Genomic DNA, 16,443 nt, shown 5'->3' on the forward strand with positions numbered 1-16,443 from the left:
TTTATCTCATTATCATCCAGTCTATATTAGCAGCAGACACAGTACGGTAGTCCACGGCTGTAGCTACCTCTGTGTCGGCAGTCGCTCGTCCATCCATAATTGTATACCACCTACCCGTGGTTTTTTTTTTCTATCTTCTTGATACTAGTAGCTTACTTTAGGAGTCTGCAGTGCTGAGTCTGACAGACAGTGTCCAGCAGGTCCGTCATTACATAATATATACCTGTCCGGCTGCAGTACTAGTGTGATATATATATATATTTTAATTTTATCTCATTATCATCCAGTCTATATTAGCAGCAGACACAGTACGGTAGTCCACGGCTGTAGCTACCTCTGTGTCGGCAGTCGCTCGTCCATCCATAATTGTATACCACCTACCCGTGTTTTTTTTTCTATCTTCTTGATACTAGTAGCTTACTTTAGGAGTCTGCAGTGATGAGTCTGACAGACAGTGTCCAGCAGGTCCGTCATTACATAATATATACCTGTCCGGCTGCAGTACTAGTGTGATATATATATATATTTTAATTTTATCTCATTATCATCCAGTCTATATTAGCAGCAGACACAGTACGGTAGTCCACGGCTGTAGCTACCTCTGTGTCGGCAGTCGCTCGTCATCCATAAGTATACTAGTATCCATCCATCTCCATTGTTTACCTGAGGTGCCTTTTAGTTGTGCCTATTAAAATATGGAGAACAAAAATGTTGAGGTTCCAAAAATAGGGAAAGATCAAGATCGACTTCCACCTCGTGCTGAAGCTGCTGCCACTAGTCATGGCCGAGACGATGAAATGCCATCAACGTCGTCTGCCAAGGCCGATGCCCAATGTCATAGTACAGAGCATGTAAAATCCAAAACACCAAATATCAGTAAAAAAAGGACTCAAAAATCTAAAATAAAATTGTCGGAGGAGAAGCGTAAACTTGCCAATATGCCATTTACCACACGGAGTGGCAAGGAACGGCTGAGGCCCTGGCCTATGTTCATGGCTAGTGGTTCAGCTTCACATGAGGATGGAAGCACTCAGCCTCTCGCTAGAAAAATGAAAAGACTCAAGCTGGCAAAAGCACAGCAAAGAACTGTGCGTTCTTCGAAATCCCAAATCCACAAGGAGAGTCCAATTGTGTCGGTTGCGATGCCTGACCTTCCCAACACTGGACGTGAAGAGCATGCGCCTTCCACCATTTGCACGCCCCCTGCAAGTGCTGGAAGGAGCACCCGCAGTCCAGTTCCTGATAGTCAGATTGAAGATGTCAGTGTTGAAGTACACCAGGATGAGGAGGATATGGGTGTTGCTGGCGCTGGGGAGGAAATTGACAAGGAGGATCCTGATGGTGAGGTGGTTTGTTTAAGTCAGGCACCCGGGGAGACACCTGTTGTCCGTGGGAGGAATATGGCCATTGACATGCCTGGTGAAAATACCAAAAAAATCAGCTCTTCGGTGTGGAAGTATTTCAACAGAAATGCGGACAACATTTGTCAAGCCGTGTGTTGCCTTTGTCAAGCTGTAATAAGTAGGGGTAAGGACGTTAACCACCTCGGAACATCCTCCCTTATACGTCACCTGCAGCGCATTCATAATAAGTCAGTGACAAGTTCAAAAACTTTGGGCGACAGCGGAAGCAGTCCACTGACCAGTAAATCCCTTCCTCTTGTAACCAAGCTCACGCAAACCACCCCACCACCTCCCTCAGTGTCAATTTCCTCCTTCCCCAGGAATGCTAATAGTCCTGCAGGCCATGTCACTGGCAATTCTGACGAGTCCTCTCCTGCCTGGGATTCCTCCGATGCATCCTTGCGTGTAACGCCTACTGCTGCTGGCGCTGCTGTTGTTGCTGCTGGGAGTCGATGGTCATCCCAGAGGGGAAGTCGTAAGACCACTTTTACTACTTCCACCAAGCAATTGACTGTCCAACAGTCCTTTGCGAGGAAGATGAAATATCACAGCAGTCATCCTGCTGCAAAGCGGATAACTGAGGCCTTGGCATCCTGGGTGGTGAGAAACGTGGTTCCGGTATCCATCATTACTGCAGAGCCAACTAGAGACTTGTTGGAGGTACTGTGTCCCCGGTACCAAATACCATCTAGGTTCCATTTCTCTAGGCAGGCGATACCGAAAATGTACACAGACCTCAGAAAAAGAGTCACCAGTGTCCTAAAAAATGCAGCTGTACCCAATGTCCACTTAACCACGGACATGTGGACAAGTGGAGCAGGGCAGGGTCAGGACTATATGACTGTGACAGCCCACTGGGTAGATGTATGGACTCCCGCCGCAAGAACAGCAGCGGCGGCACCAGTAGCAGCATCTCGCAAACGCCAACTCTTTCCTAGGCAGGCTACGCTTTGTATCACCGGTTTCCAGAATACGCACACAGCTGAAAACCTCTTACGGCAACTGAGGAAGATCATCGCGGAATGGCTTACCCCAATTGGACTCTCCTGTGGATTTGTGGCATCGGACAACGCCAGCAATATTGTGTGTGCATTAAATATGGGCAAATTCCAGCACGTCCCATGTTTTGCACATACCTTGAATTTGGTGGTGCAGAATTATTTAAAAAACGAGAGGGGCGTGCAAGAGATGCTGTCGGTGGCCATAAGAATTGCGGGACACTTTCGGCGTACAGGGACCACGTACAGAAGACTGGAGCACAACCAAAAACGCCTGCACCTGCCCTGCCATCATCTGAAGCAAGAAGTGGTAACGAGGTGGAATTCAACCCTATATATGCTTCAGAGGTTGGAGGAGCAGCAAAAGGCCATTCAAGCCTATACAATTGAGCACGATATAGGAGGTGGAATGCACCTGTCTCAAGCGCAGTGGAGAATGATTTCAACGTTGTGCAAGGTTCTGCTGCCCTTTGAACTTGCCACACGTGAAGTCAGTTCAGACACTGCCAGCCTGAGTCAGGTCATTCCCCTCATCAGGCTTTTGCAGAAGAAGCTGGAGACATTGAAGGAGGAGCTAACACAGAGCGATTCCGCTAGGCATGTGGGACTTGTGGATGGAGCCCTTAATTCCTTAACAAGGATTCACGGGTGGTCAATCTGTTGAAATCAGAGCACTACATTTTGGCCACCGTGCTCGATCCTAGATTTAAAACCTACCTTGGATCTCTCTTTCCGGCACACACAAGTCTGCTGGGGTTCAAAGACCTGCTGGTGAGAAAATTGTCAAGTCAAGCGGAACGCGACCTGTCAACATCTCCTCCTTCACATTCTCCCGCAACTGGGGGTGCGAGGAAAAGGCTCAGAATTCCGAGCCCAACCGCTGGCGGTGATGCAGGGCAGTCTGGAGCGACTGCTGATGCTGACATCTGGTCCGGACTGAAGGACCTGCCAACGATTACGGCCATGTCGTCTACTTGCACTGCATATGATTCTCTCCCCATTGAAAGAATGGTGGAGGATTATATGAGTGACCGCATCCAAGTAGGCACGTCAGACAGTCCGTACTTATACTGGCAGGAAAAAGAGGCAATTTGGAGGCCCTTGCACAAACTGGCTTTATTCTACCTAAGTTGCCCTCCCACAAGTGTGTACTCCGAAAGAGTGTTTAGTGCCGCCGCTCACCTTGTCAGCAATCGGCGTACGAGATTACTTCCAGAAAATGTGGAGAAGATGATGTTCATTAAAATGAATTATAATCAATTCCTCCGTGGAGACATTGACCAGCAGCAATTGCCTCCACAAAGTACACAGGGAGCTGAGATGGTGGATTCCAGTGGGGACGAATTGATAATCTGTGAGGAGCGGGATGTACACGGTGATATATCGGAGGATGATGATGAGGTGGACATCTTGCCTCTGTAGAGCCAGTTTGTGCAAGGAGAGATTAATTGCTTCTTTTTCGGTGGGGGTCCAAACCAACCCGTCATTTCAGTCACAGTCGTGTGGCAGACCCTGTCACTGAAATGATGGGTTGGTTAAAGTGTGCATGTCCTGTTTATACAACATAAGGGTGGGTGGGAGGGCCCAAGGACAATTCCATCTTGCACCTCTTTTTTCTTTCATTTTTCTTTGCGTCATGTGCTGTTTGGGGAGTGTTTTTTGGAAGGGCCATCCTGCGTGACACTGCAGTGCCACTCCTAGATGGGCCAGGTGTTTGTGTCGGCCACTAGGGTCGCTTAGCTTACTCACACAGCTACCTCATTGCACCTCTTTTTTTCTTTGCGTCATGTGCTGTTTGGGGAGTGTTTTTTGGAAGGGCCATCCTGCGTGACACTGCAGTGCCACTCCTAGATGGGCCAGGTGTTTGTGTCGGCCACTAGGGTCGCTTAGCTTACTCACACAGCTACCTCATTGCACCTCTTTTTTTCTTTGCGTCATGTGCTGTTTGGGGAGTGTTTTTTGGAAGGGCCATCCTGCGTGACACTGCAGTGCCACTCCTAGATGGGCCAGGTGTTTGTGTCGGCCACTAGGGTCGCTTAGCTTACTCACACAGCTACCTCATTGCGCCTCTTTTTTTCTTTGCGTCATGTGCTGTTTGGGGAGTGTTTTTTGGAAGGGCCATCCTGCGTGACACTGCAGTGCCACTCCTAGATGGGCCAGGTGTTTGTGTCGGCCACAAGGGTCGCTTAGCTTAGTCATCCAGCGACCTCGGTGCAAATTTTAGGACTAAAAATAATATTGTGAGGTGTGAGGTGTTCAGAATAGACTGAAAATGAGTGGAAATTATGGTTTTTGAGGTTAATAATACTTTGGGATCAAAATGACCCCCAAATTCTATGATTTAAGCTGTTTTTTAGGGTTTTTTGAAAAAAACACCCGAATCCAAAACACACCCGAATCCGACAAAAAAAATTCGGTGAGGTTTTGCCAAAACGCGGTCGAACCCAAAACACGGCCGTGGAACCGAACCCAAAACCAAAACACAAAACCCGAAAAAATTCAAGTGCACATCTCTAATCTGCATTCAATTTTGCGATATGGAAATTTACTAAGGCAAAACCTGATGTAAAATCTAATATAAAACCAAACGCCATACAAAATAGAATATCGGTAAAACATTGGTACTTTTACATACTGTAAATGAATATAGAATACCCTGATTTACTAAGATTCAATTTGAAAATTGAACACCAAATAGTCATATAAATCCCCAAAATAATAGACTAATCACAGAAAGGCAATTTTAGCATCAACAATATTCTATTTCCTAAACCTTCATTAAGATGCCTATAAAAGTAGAAAAGATAGATGCTATGCTGATGTTTTTGCAATTGAGCAATTATTGGTAAATTACACATGCATATGTTTTGCACTGTGCATGTGCCAAAGTCTAATAGCAATGCCACTTGCAGCACTTATCTTTATGCAGATTGCTTGATAGGCACCATTTGTGGTTGTGGACAGGGGAGTGGTGGCAAAAATGCATGTGTGTCACTGCCATTTGGTGTTACATGTATTGCCTACATCTCCAGAGTTCAGCCTGACATTTATCAAGATTGACTCCAGCTGGCTCATTGCTTCTGGATTGTTTATTTTTCTTGTACAGTACAGTACAGTATGTCAGAATCAGAATCAGAATCAGTTTATTGCCAAGTATATCAGTACATAATACACAAGGAATTTGTTTCCGATGACCACATCTCAGACAAGATACAACACATGACATAACATAGGGAAGAGAAGCATGACAGATACTTGAGTACATGTTACATATATGACATGAAATGGGCTAGGCAATTGTCGAGTTAACCAAAATAGTTGCTTGGGGGAAGAAACTATTCCTGTGTCTAGCAGTTCTCGCCAACCTCAAGCTGTACCATCTGCCAGATGGCAACTGACGGAACAGGACATGAGCGGGGTGGGAGAAGACATCAATGATCCTGCTCACCCGCTTGAGGAAGGGCAGGCTAGGAGGTTTGTCCCTATTATTTTTTCCGCTACCTTTACGATTCGCTGTAGTCTGTTCCTGTCATGGGTTGGGGCCGAGTCAAACCACACTATTAACGAGGTGCAGAGAACAGATTGAATAATTGCCAAGTAAAAGAGGATCAGAAGTTCCTGCGGAAATTTGAACTTCCTAAGTTGTCGTAAGAAGTACAACCTCTGCTGGGCTTTTATATATATGTTATACTTATTTTTCTGTTTTGCATAACAGTGTTTTTACAATTGTTATTGAGCTTGGCAGGACACCTGCAGGCCCATTTCTCATCCATTACTTTTTGGGGAACAGGTTTTGTCTCCTCTATTTCCATTACTTGTCCTATCTTTTCTCTATGCTGAAGATTTTATCATGGATTGGTAATGGCCTAATTGGTAAAAATAAAGCACTCTTTACTTCTGTGCCATGTTAAAGCACATGATCCAAGTATTGCCTGTCTCTTGGAGACTCATTCCATCCACTTTTGTTTAGTTACCCTGTTATCCACTCTTTTAACAATACTCGCCAAAATTCTATCTATTCATTTAAATTAGGTGATTTTTAGAATATGTTGACTCTGACTAATCTAGATGTATGCCAGGTAAAGTGACTGTCATTAATTCCTGTTGTTAATTTACATGTTTGCTACTTATTCATGAAAGAGTGTTGGACACTTTGGTTATGCCTCTTGATGCATTTGACGCAGTTGAATGGGCCTACTTGTGGGCTGTGTTTTCAAATTTTATGGTGGGAGATGGTTTTATAGATTGTTGTGCTGTACTTCTGTCCCACCTCCAGAGACTCTGTAAATGGGTTTGATACAGTTCTTCACTTTGGGGAGCAGCACCAGGCAGGTCTGCCTACTTTTTCCCTCCATGTTTTCTGTTGCCACTGAGCCATTAGCCAATGCCATCTAAATGTGTCACACTATCTGTGGGCTTATAAACCTGGGTCATGAGGAAAAACTTGCACTCTGTGCTGATGATAATTTATATTGCTGTTTAGGTCAGACATGCGGTAGTCTTCACTGTTTGCTCTTCTTTTATTATGAAGTAGTCCTGTAATTTTCTTCTTTACTTGTGCTGGCAATTTAAATATTTACACATAAGGCAGCATATTGTGTTCCCCTAAATTAAGACTAGGTTACCTGTGTGATAGAGTCTTCCTCTGATAGTCACTGGTAGAGTAAACTTGGTGAAAGTGGTCATTCAAGCAAAACATTTTTGCAACATTCTCTAGTTTACCTTCCTGTTTTCCTATACTCCTCTAGAGCTCGCTCTGTGATGTCCTTTATTTGGGAAAATAAGCGTGCTCATTTTATGTAAGCCCCAGGGAGCCTGGTGCTTCCTGGTATGAGATTATAATATTTGGCTTTTCAGTTGGTACACCTTCAAGAATGTGTTTCTGAACCAAAATATGGGGCTGATTTACAGTTATACATACTCAAATTTTACTTCTTACATCTTCCTTAAGATGCTGTCCACCTATTTATGTGCAAGACGTGGGTCTGACATTGGGAGAATTCCTTATTCTTAAATGTAGGTCTCTTTGGCTGTCTTGTGGGGTGGGAACTGCAGGTCAGATTTAGTAGGATTGTGTATTGCAGTAATTTTCTCAGCTCAGTGTTGACTTTGGTCTCATGAATGCTAGGTTTTATTATTTAGTTTTCTACAGCTCCGTCATGCCCTTTATGCTCAGTGGAGGGCTGTTGTGCTAGTTATATCTGGGTCTCCTGTACATACCTTGCCTCCTAAAATTGCTTCAAGAAAGTGAATGTACTTTGTTTACTCCTAACTGGTGTTACACTTTGAGGCTGGGAAGATGCAGCCTCTGAGATTGTGGTAAGAGAGTGATTTGGTCCCCCTCTCAGATGAAGATTGGATATTTCTGCTTGGCTCTCCCCGTGTGGTCACAACTTATGTTTCATTTCAGCAGATACAACTATATTTATTACACATGGTCTACTGGACTCTGGTTGCCTTGCTCAGCTTGGATGATGGACCTCTACCTGCTGTCCTAAATGTAGAATTTCTTATGCTGACTTTCGGCATTTGCTATGGTCATGTCCATGAGTGTTGGAGTTGTCAAAGTCAGAAAAATATCACGCTACACACTGCCATATTTGCACCTCATGAGAGTGACTGTTGCACGTTCATGAGCCCTGCCGTGCGTGCACATACTCGCCGTTGCGGGCACCCGCAGGCGCACGGTGTGCGCATTTACGGTAAAGTTTATGTGCGTCTAGCGGGCGACTCGTTCATAACATATTTTAACTGTATAATAAATTTTGTAGATTATGGTCCCTTTGATAGAATCTGAAAGTTTAGTTAAGGTAGCATGTTCATAGACAAAGAGAACAGTCTTTGTTTGATACAAAGGGTCAGACAAGGGTTATACAGTGGTGTTTAGTATCCATCGGAAGAGTATTTAATTAGCAATATTCCGGTGTTGGTTTGAAGCGGATTAATCGCTCGTGCGAATAGTTATGGACATAAGCAGTTTATGGACTTTTACTATTATTTGCACTTTATTATCCATGCGGCGGGAAACCTAGTTTCCCACCCACCTGAGCAGTTGGAAATAGTCACAGCCCACCTGTATGAATCAACCTATGACCTTTTGTTATAATGCAAAGACGAATTCCTGTGTCCAATGAACAATAAGAATATAGGGACCATTGTACTGTATTATGTGTAGGGTATAAAAGGACAAGCCACTCTGGGCCAGCTCTCTATTCTCTTCAACGGTTCTCATTGCTGATAATCGGGAGCTGGATATCCAGAGGCGCATGCGATTGTTTCCCTTGAGCGTAAGTTTCTCCGCAATCATATTGTCTTTGTTGTTATTGTGAGCCATATCTCTCTCTCTCTTCTCCCCTTTTCTCTCTCTTTTCTTCTTAAAGTGTTATTGTGCTGTTATTGTATTTCATGTGTAGTTGTCTGGTTAGTTAGTCTATGTTATATTGGTAGTGTATGACTTGTATTGTATTATTCTTTTGCAAATAGAACGTTCATATAAGGTGTTAGAACCTAAGATCGGTATCTGTGTATTTCTTATATTTCTAAGTATTCTCTGAGCGTCGGAGACGCTCGTACAGCTTTTAAGTTAATAAGGTTACACTGTGTTACATTTACACCCTATCACTACACCAAGGTTTATTGCATAGATACATTGTTTATGGTATAGTTATAAAGGTTTAACATTGTGAGCATCAGCGCCGCTTGTGATCTCCTCGTGGTCCCAAGCGTCCGCTACGCTAATAGCGTATCATTACGTTAGTCGGCAGCCAATAGCATGCCCGCCTGTGATCTCTTGGCCGTGAGCGAACGTGACGCTTGAGCGTCTCGACTACGGCTAAGCGATTGTTACGCAACGTGCGTACCCTTACGGTATTCCATACGCCAATAGCGTACTGTGTTCTTTGGCCTCTTAAAGGGTTTTAAGTAAGATAAATATTTAGCTTTATCAATTGGAGGCTCGTCCGTCCTTCACATATCTGTACTAGGTAATTTCAGCAGACATTATCCATCAGCAAAGGGCGGGAGATCATATTCCTCGTAGTGCTGCCTGGATAAGCGTCTGCTTCGCTTAGTAAAGGGTGCTGAAGGAATCCGGAACCGGAGGTAAGAACAACACGCTAGTGTCTTTTAAGACTGTTTTTTTCTGTTTTGCGTACGCACACACGCACGCATATATCTGCATTTCTTTTTTATTCGTGTATTTTCATATCACTCTCCTGTTTGCCATTTTATAATTGATAAACGTGCTAAGAGATATTTGTCGCTATTAACAGTTAAAAAGTAAAAGTAATACATTAAGGGGTAAATTGTAAAGCACGCACACAGCTCTGCCTAAGGATACAAGGAGAGACCGGTGTGGTGCTCGGTAGATGATCGAGGATCACCTACATTGATAAACGTGTTAATTGTGTTACGGTGGATATCTGCCTTGCGTACACGTGTCTCTAACAAAAGGCTGAGACCCGCGTGCGAAACCCAAAGGCCGACGCACGCAGCGTATATTACGCAACGGAGCGTCTGGGTACGCCCACGTAACAAATCACACGATAGTGTTATTTTAAACAGGCGAAAAGGTGGCAACGCGATAAATAGCGCAAATCGATTTTAGTGTCCGAAATTTAAGCTAATAGATCCTTCTCCAATTTACGACTCATCTGGTCTAAAGGGAAGAAATTTCTGCGCAGAAATAGAAAGAAATAGAAACAAAAGTAAAGTGTACATGTGGTGAGTGAGTGTTTGCATATATAAAGTTTCTACAATTTTTGGGATTGAACCACAGGAAATCATTGAGTTCTCATGAGGTACATACGTGTAAGTGACATACATGGTGGCTAGGGAGGCATCCCTTGTTAAACATATAAAGAGCATTAGAGTGTAGCAGACCAGGAGGTCATACTGTAGCAGACCAGGAGGTCCGGAACAGACCAGGAGGTCTAGGTACAGCAGACAAAGAAGTCCGCTATAGAGACAAGTAGCCGCTATAGAGACAAGTAGCACAACACCAGGAAGGGTTGGTGCGGAACCCATATAGGCCATAAAGCTCAGGCTGAAGGAATTCGCAGCTGCTAAATTTCAATTCCACTGGTCGCTCCGCACATAAGATTAGTTGCTTATGTGCTGAACGATTGTACCGCACGTAATTGTGTGCATTAGTTAGTAATTTGACCCAGTACCATTTGCGTACGGAAGGGGTCATAAACGCTATTTGTACATTCTAACGTGATTTGTGTAATTTTTTATTTTTTTAAGGGAAGTTCGCTGGTCACTCAGGAATTATCCAACAACCAACAGTTACTGGAAAGGGTTAATGCTCTTTGGATCACACTCGCATGTTCCAGTAAACAAAGGTTCATAGGGGCCCTGGGTCGAGTACGCCAGCGCTAAAACAGTGTGTGGGCGTATTGGTCGGCGTGGGCGAGTGAGTGGGGTACTCGGTAAACCGCCACCGTCGGCCTATCTTGAACATCTTGGTTTTTGTAAGGGTTCGCTGAAGACCCTGATATAAAGGTCAGAGGTAGTGAAAGCAACACCTGCAAGTTATGGGGGCCAGTTGTTCAGGTAGGGGGCGATCAACCTCGGTTCGGGTTGATTCAGTAAACCGACCAATCGGGTCGGCAAGGTATGTAATGTGTGAAAAATACGGTTCACACACAGAGGTTTTATGTGATGAATGGGAAAGAATGACTGTACATGACGGGGAGAAGTTCCCAAGAGTAGGCAGCTTTAGCCCAGATGTGTTACTAAATCTATGGAGAAGGATATGTCTCATTAAATCAGCAAAGAGACGGATCAAACATTATGATTATTTACAGTTATGGCAACAGGAGGGTGAAATACAGAGAGGATTGGCTCAGACGGCGGGATCTAACCCTATCAGGAAACTGATAGCTACGGCACCACCGCCACCTTACATAACGGGAGAGAAATTGGTTGCGGAGAATGACGCACTAGGGTGCAATAAACAGGCACTTAGCAACTGTATAAATGTTAAGGATAATGTTAATAAGTTAACTAATGCAAATATTAACCCATGCAAGTTGTACCCTGTTTTAAACTTTCCCCAGGAATGTGATCAAGAGGAAGAATCGGCAACAATATCGGCGCTCTCTCTAGCAGCCACCATATCAGAAACAGCAGTGGGCACGTCCCAACCCCCGAGATTAGTATCAAAAGCCCCTAGCGAAGGGACAGGTGAGGTCGTATCAACGGGTAAGTACGGCACCATACACTATGCTGAAACCATGTCACCACAAGCTGTAGAATCTATTCAGAATGATGTAAGCAGACTTAATCCCGTTAGGGTAATAGCAGTGCCAAATGGGAAAACGGACACTTCAGGAGTCACTCCTGTCAGAAACATTGCTATGCACTGTCCATTTTCCCGAATGGAATTAAGAACAATAGTGTCTGAATTCCCTGATCCTAGGAAGGATCTAGTTGCTAGCCAGAAATACATTAGAGACCTAGGGAATACGGTAGAGTCCAATAACAAAGACTGGCAGATATTGCTGAGGGCATGTTTACCCTCCAATGTCGACTCAGCACAATTCTTAGCTGACTGTAAATTAGATGGAGAGGTACCCCTTACGGATGTGTACAACTCAGACAATGTAAAGAGGATAAATTTACAGTTGAAGGAGTATTTTCCAGCTGTAGTCAAATGGAATAGAATTTTTTCCATTAAACAAAAAGAGTCAGAAACAGCTGCTGAATATTTTCATCGGGCACTACTAGAAATGGCAAAATACACAGGCATAGAAGACATTAAGACCAATGCAAATCATAGAGAAGTAGCAGTATCTGTGTTAATGGATGGTTTAAAAGAGGTATTGAAAGCAAGGGTACAGACCACGCAACCATGTTGGCGAGGTCTGTCGGTGGCTACTTTGAGAGAGGCTGCTATTGATCATGATCGAAATATCACCAGACACAGGGAGTCACAAGGTGATAAGTTAATGGCCGTAAGTATACAGGCTTTGACCACAAGGCAACCTTCGTATAAACCTCCGACCCCTGTGGGTAAGTCAAATGTGGTAACTTGTTATTTTTGTCATAGACAGGGACACATGGCACGAGACTGTAGAGCGAAAAATTCACAAAAATCATACCAACCCCCTAGACAATGACATGACACACGGAATTGGGATCAGGGTCCGCAGAGACGGAGTTATGAGCCACATACAGGGGAAACAAAAAGATATCCCCCAAAAGGAGACTGGCAAGCTTCAGGCAGTTCCCATTTAACCCCTTCTCAAGTAGTTGCTGCCAGCGGGATTTAGGGAGGTCACCATACCCAATAGGGGTGTGGCCACACCTGTAATCTGCAGCCAGTGAAATTGATTGCAAGCCTTGGAAGTGAACCCGAGGTCACAATTGATGTAGCTGGTAAATCATTAAACTTCCTTGTAGATACGGGGGCGGCCAAATCAGTGATAAATTCGACAGTGGGCATGAGAACCACTGGTAAGACAATTCCAGCCATGGGAGTAACGGGAGTAGTCCAGCACTACCCTGTTAGCAAACCAGCAGAGATTACAATAGGGCCTTTGCATACCAAGCATTCCTTTTTGCTGGCGGCATCGGCACCGACTAATCTCCTGGGAAGAGATTTATTGTGTAAAATGGGGTGCGTCATTTATTGTACTCCTGAAGGTGTATTCTTAGACATACCTGAGAATCACGCTCAGGAAGTGCGAGACATGTTAGACTCCCCATCAAAATTAATGTCCCACACAGTTATATTAAATAGGAATCCATCCCAGGTAGAAGAAATGACATCCCAAATACCAGAGTCACTTTGGACAAAAGATGGACAAGACACTGGATTAATGGCAAACGTAGCTCCAGTAGTTGTACAAGTAAAAGATGGTAGGATAGCTCCAAAAATCCCACAATACCCTCTGAAGCCAGAGGTGGAGTTAGGAGTATACCCAGTAATAGAGCGCTTGCTACAACAGGGCATTCTGGTAAGAACATCCAGCACTGCCAATAGTCCCATCTTCCCTGTGAAAAAGAGAGGGGGGAGGGGTTACAGGCTAGTGCAGGATCTAAGGGGGATTAACAAAATAGTTGAGAGTCAATTCCCCGTAGTGCCAAATCCAGCTGTCATCCTTATGCAGATCCCTCCCACTGCGAAATTTTTCACTGTTATTGACCTCTGCTCCGCCTTCTTTTCGGTACACCTGCATCCTGACATCCAATATTTGTTTGCATTTACATACAGAGGAGTCCAATACACATGGACTCGATTACCACAAGGTTTCATAGACAGTCCAAGCATATTTTCCCAGGCTTTGCATGATTGTTTACAGTCTTTCCAACCAGAGAGTGGATCAATATTGATACAGTATGTGGATGATTTACTACTGTGTTCAGATTCATTGGAAGCGTCCCTGAAGGATACGAAACAGCTCCTGTTTCATCTTTCAGACACAGGACACAAGGTTTCCAAAGACAAGTTGCAATTATGCCAAACTAAAGTAAAATATTTAGGACACTGTCTAACACAAGGACTGAGACACCTGACCGCTGATAGAATTCAAGCAATTAGAGACATGACTCTGCCACAAACCCAGCAACAAATCAGAACATTTTTAGGAATGTGTGGGTATTTCCGTAACTGGATCCCAGGATTTTCCATTCTAGCATTACCTTTGCAGGAGATGGTTTCATCAAACAAACCTGATCGGATTTCGCATACAGACGAATCCAAGATGGCATTTGAGAAACTCAAACAGTGCCTAACGCAGGCACCAGCATTAGGTATGCCAGACTATGGGAAACCCTTTGAGCTGTACGGAACAGAAAGTGCTGGTTGCGCAGCAGGCGTCCTAACCCAAAAGCACGGTGATGCCAGCAGGCCGGTAGCATACTACAGCGCTCAGCTAGACACGGTAGCGCGATCCCTCCCCACATGCTTGCAAAGCGTTGCTGCGATAGCATTGCTAGTAACGAAAAGCGAAGATGTAGTGCTAGGACACAACCTCACAATCCATACACCACATGCAGTGTCAGCCTTGCTAAATTCTGCCCAAACCAGGCACGTCTCATCAGCGCGGTTTACAAGATGGGAATTGGCACTAATGGCCCCCGTAAACATCACCATAAGGAGATGCAGTGCATTAAATCCTGCAACATATCTCCCAGGTGTGCCTGCACAGGCACAAAGGGTGGAGGATGAGAGCTATGGGGAAGGAGGATTTAATACAAAGGATGACATGCATGATTGTATTGAATATTTGACCCAAAATTTCCCGGCAAGGCCTGACATCAGTGACAACCCACTGGAAGATGTAGATCTTACTTTCTACACTGACGGTAGTTGTCACAGACAGTCGGACTCGGGAGACTTGTGTACTGGATACGCAGTCGTAGATGACCAAGGCACCATAGAAGCAGAACCGCTAGGCCCACCTCACTCAGCCCAGGTTGCTGAACTGGTTGCCCTAACCAGAGCATGTGAATTGGCTAAGGGCAAGTCAGCCAATATCTACACCGATTCTAGATACGCCTTCGGGGTAGTCCATGATTTCGGAGCCCTATGGCGCCTCAGAAATTTCATGACGGCAGCTGGTACACCGGTAGCGCATGCAGCTCACATCAAAAGGCTTCTAACAGCGATACAGGAACCCGACAGAGTGGCTGTTATCAAGTGTAAAGCACACACATATAGCCAAGACCCAGTATCACTTGGTAACAGCCAAGCAGACGAAGCTGCTAAGTTAGCAGCCGGTACCCCCAGACAGACAGACACCACACAACTGATGGTATTTAATACCATCAACACACAGAAGTTGTGTGAAATTCTAAATTTGTGTTCCACACAGGAAAAGGCAGTCTGGAAGGCAAAAGGATATGGCCAGGAGTCCTCAGGACTCTGGACGGATGGACAAGGTAAACCAGTGGCCCCCAAAGCATATCTTCCATGCTTAGCTGAGGCAGCACACCGGCTGACTCATCTGGGCAAGGAGGGAATGTGCAAGTTGGTAAGAGCATATTGGTGCGCCCCAGGATTTTCATCTCATGCAGGTAAGAGAGCAATGTCATGCCTTACCTGTTTGAGGAAGAATATCGGAAAGGCAATACCAACAGAACCATCTCATATCCCACCTACAAGCGGCCCTTTTCAGGTAATACAGATTGACTTTATACAATTACCCCCTTGTCGAAATTTGAAATATGTACTTGTTTGTATAGATGTGTTTTCAAATTGGGTCGAAGCATTTCCAGCGGCCACAAATACCGCTATGTTTACTGCTAAGAAAATTGTGCAGGAATTTGTATGTAAATATGGTATCCCTAGAATAATTGAAAGTGATAGGGGTACCCATTTTACAGGTGATGTCTTTCAAGGAATGTGTAAGTTGATGGGAATTGATAGTAAGCTGCACACTCCATACCGCCCCCAGGCGAGTGCGAAGGTGGAAAGAGTGAACAGCACTATTAAAAATAAACTGAGTAAAGTTATGGCAGAGACAGGATTGACATGGCCAGAAGCTTTACCCATTGTACTATACAGTATCAGAACCACTCCCAGGTCCCCTCTTAATCTGTCCCCCTTTGAAATCTTGTTTGGTCGACAACCGCATGTTATGATTAACCCTCAGGATGATTTGAAGTGTAACAATGAAGTGACTGTAAAATACCTGGTTAACATGAGTAAACAGCTAAGGAATCAAAATGACAATCTGAAGTTAGTGATTCCTGATTTGCCAGATAGTAATTGTCATGACATTGAACCTGGGGATTATGTAATGATACAGAATTTTCTACGTTCAGGTTGCCTTATTGACAGATGGGAAGGACCATACCAAGTCTTATTGACTAGCACTACAGCATTGAAGGTTGCCGAGAGAGAGACTTGGGTTCATTCGTCCCATTGTAAGAAGGTTGCTGATCCAGAGAGGTCTCGTGATAAAGAACAGACGGTAGAGGAAGTTGTATCACTGGAGTGTCTGTTTCAGGAGAACTGAGACGGCACCTGAGCATTGAAAATAATAAGATCGGAGGCAGTTGTCGATCCCCTGTTCCCTTTTATTGTTTTT

The sequence above is a fragment of the Pseudophryne corroboree genome, chromosome 5 (assembly GCF_028390025.1).
Source record: "Pseudophryne corroboree isolate aPseCor3 chromosome 5, aPseCor3.hap2, whole genome shotgun sequence".
NCBI lineage: Eukaryota > Metazoa > Chordata > Amphibia > Anura > Myobatrachidae > Pseudophryne > Pseudophryne corroboree.